At 41.8% G+C, this 3,519-nt stretch overlaps 1 protein-coding gene across 1 annotated transcript in view; it reads right to left on the bottom strand.

Moving 5' to 3' along the window:
- The window catches only part of BMI1 (BMI1 proto-oncogene, polycomb ring finger), a 9,739-nt gene extending 6,275 nt beyond the window's left edge, over positions 1-3,464 (bottom strand). Inside the window, exon 1 of the mRNA XM_029953775.1 lies at positions 3,345-3,464. The gene's annotated coding sequence lies outside the window, so the exon portion shown is untranslated. The remainder of the gene's footprint in view (positions 1-3,344) is intronic.
- Positions 3,465-3,519: the final 55 nt, after the last annotated feature.

Below are 3,519 nucleotides of genomic sequence, written 5' to 3'. Positions count from 1 at the left end.
GGCCCGCGGCGCTGGGGAGCAGGATCCCGGCCCGCGGCAACCCGGCGGGCCGCCTGGGGGGCCCCCGGAGTGTGCGAGTGGGAAAGGAAAAATGCAAACCGAACTCCCGGCCATTTCGGACACTCTTGGGGGCCTCTTTCCAAGTCGGCTCGAATGCGAAGAGCTTCCTTCAGATCTTGACTCGGTCTCTCCTGTTAGCAATCACTAGGTCAAAAATTTCACGAAGGGATCTTTTGAGAACTGCCAACTGTGCACTTAGCCCGAAACCGTCAGGGCTCAAATTGCAGAGATGTTTATTGAACTGAACCTCTTTAAAGCTTTCTTCTCTAATATGAAGTTCTCCTGCAGATTAGATGAGCGATACAAAGTTTTGCTAAGGCTAAAAAGTGAAATCTGTGTTACAAGAAGACAACGAGGGGGCAAAGCCGTGTGTTTTATTTGAACTATGCTGGGGGGAAGAAAAACTACTTTAATCGGTACGGTAGTGACAATATGTAAAGAACCATGTGACCAGCCCATTCCCAAAGCTAAATCAACACCTTGTCAACCCAGAGTAACGATAGGAGAGAAAAACAAATGTCATTTTCTCAGCCTAACCTCCATACAAACCCCACACGATGAAATAATATTCCCAATAGATACCATATATTACATCAAAGTCACGGTGGGGAACTGTCAGCAACAATATACCAGCGGACAATCAGGGAAGTCAATTACTCCATGGAGTGCTCTTGAAAAATATATTTCTTACCCCCACTTCATTCATTTCAGAACGTAAAATAGGACCACGCTTCTAGACCTGTGTGAAGTGCATTCGCAAAACTGCTCTGAATAGAAATCTAGGAACCTGTGGAACTTGAAGATGCATCTGATGTTTTAATTCTTAGGGAATTTTAATGCAGAAGAAGGAAATACCAATCAACATACCTCAATGGCTGAAACTAACAGCTTTAGAGTACTAAAAAAACGGCAAAAACAAAACAAAGCCTCTTTTATGAAAGTGATCACAGTGACAAGCAGCAACTTCAACCAGAAAACTTCATGTGTGATTCCTCAGTTATCTTTGGATTACTTGTTTACAAGAATATTGTCAACATATTGTTAAAATAAATCTAATTGGGGTTGCAGAGGAGTTGTGGGTGGAGCACTGTGCCAAAAGAGTAGTAATATTTAAATCCATTGTACTTAATTAAAGACAAACCTTAATTCTTAGAGCAAACTCTCCTTGTGAAACCACAGGACCTTTCCTAGAAAGATAACAAGGTGATACTTAGGTATCCTTATGATAGCAATGACACACCAATGTCACTGAACATGAACCTTGAGAAGGAACTTCAATAAAAATAGCTGCTTTTATTTCTCTACTGTACGGAAAGCACCAAACACAAATACTAATATACAGAACAGTGAAACGTAAGTGGAGGGTAATCTACTAGTTGGCTTTCAACATGTGAGTCAGAGTCACCTGATTAAAACCCTTTCAAATTCATCTTAAGTCACACAACTCTTCTACCTAGGTTGGGCAGAATTTGGCCACAGTCCTTTTCCTATTTATAATGCCAATAAACACCACTTTGTTACTTACTTAAAAATCAGTTCTTTATCTTTTTATACCACTTGAAAGTACTGGCATGGTAATGATGACTTCCAAAATGTTTGACATGCTTGATAGGTTTAAGAAACAATCTCTTGCACCTTAGAAACGATAGATTCCAATACAGAAACTGCCAGGCAGGCAAGCAAAAATGCACCAAACACACAGTAGTAAAAATACTTAACAGTTAAAACTTGCCATTGTAACATGGTCAGTTGGGGCTGTCAGTTTAGTTGGGAGGCCTAACACCAGTAATGTCAAAATGAAGCAAAACAGAAGCAAGCTCTTATGTTAACAATCAGCTTGACTACTGCAATCTAAGAAATGCAAATGAACTCCATAACCCCAGTTGGGGTTCCCAGCCCAGTAGAAGCATGGGTAAAGGTCGGGTTAATTTGACTCTTAGGGAGACCTTTGCCTAGTTGGGTACTTAACATACATCCCAGAACTTGGTCGTAGAGTATTAATGGATTTATAAAGTACAATTCAATGCTCAACTTTCTTACAAACACACATGCATACGCAAGGACTTTTTTATGTGACTTTAAAGATACTATTACTAGGCATGTAATTTGCACAGGTAAGTAATTTCAAACACCTTTGCACTCTGGGACAAATGTATGGGAATGAACTCAAATATAAAAAAAGTTTTTAAATTTGCTCCTGAAATCAATCTCTAAGGGATTCTGATCAGTCTACTTAAAATAAAATTCAAATATTAACATAGTCACTTAAGATAGTATATACTGTCAACAATTTGCATCCTTAACTTTCAAGTCTTTATTGTAGCTTATAATGGGTTTCTAGGACTTGAGGGCTAAAGTTCTTATAAAATATACATTACACCACTCAACATTCTAGGTACGACCAACCTACACTCAGAATTGGATAAATATGCCCAGAATTTTGCCTACTTTAGGAGAAGGGGTTAAATACATGCTTCTCTTTTAAATATTGGACCGTGACCACTAAGCCCACTAAATCCTTTTATTGCAATTGGAAATGACCAAAGTCTCTCTACTTGTTTACTTCCAATCATTAACTGTAAATTTCTGGGGAAAACATCATGCTGTATCGCTGTCAAATCCAAAAGGCTGTGTAAACATACGTAAGTCAACTTTTTAGGGCTCCTTTTCCAAAGCATCTCTTTACCACATGACCTACGCTGACATTTAGAAAAACCTAGAAAACGTAGTGGACTTAAGTCATGGTCTTAAGTGCATCCCATAGGAGAGGCTGAGAGAAAAACTGCAGTCACCGAAGGGGGGAAAAGAGAGAAAAAAGGGGGGGGGGGAGGAAGGAAACCTCTTGCAAGACTAACGTCCAGTCACCATCATCACTCCAAAAAAAGCTCCAAATTTGAAATGCCCAGTTCCCAGCGCGCACGTCCCAAGTAATGTTTGGAGAACTTATCTAAGACTCCCAACAAAAAACACCTTGAAAACTTTACCATTTTAAATACAAATGCAAGAGACCTTGGAAACAACTGGGAACCGCCATCTTACAAGCCATCCAATTTCACACAAGTGTCCCTCCAACTTAAGTTAATAACATTTTTGTTTGGGCTCTTTCCAGTTTAACATCCACCTTGGCGGGATCGCTGCCCCCCACGTAACCCGTCCCTATAAAATGAGGGCATTCTCTGGATGTTTAAACCCCTCAAAAGCCCTTTCTTCGGGAGAAGAGGGAAGCCACTTGACCCGAGCAGCTCCCGATTTCAGGAACCCGTCCCCGTTTCATCAAAATCTACCTCTCAACAAAGGGCGCCGTGGCGGGGAGAGCCGAAGAGGCTGGAAATAGAAGTGTTCTTCTCGGGGGCCATGTGCGTCGCGAGGGTGTAGAGGGGCGCTCGGGGGAGAAAGGAACTAAAACGTGGGGCCGCGCGCGGCGCGTCCGGGGCTGGAGCGGGCGGCGGCTGGAGCGGC

This window comes from Suricata suricatta, chromosome 10, assembly GCF_006229205.1.
Source record: "Suricata suricatta isolate VVHF042 chromosome 10, meerkat_22Aug2017_6uvM2_HiC, whole genome shotgun sequence".
NCBI classification, from domain to species: Eukaryota; Metazoa; Chordata; class Mammalia; order Carnivora; family Herpestidae; genus Suricata; species Suricata suricatta.
Note: the sequence above shows the minus strand (reverse complement) of the source record. Positions and strands in the feature narration are given on the sequence as shown.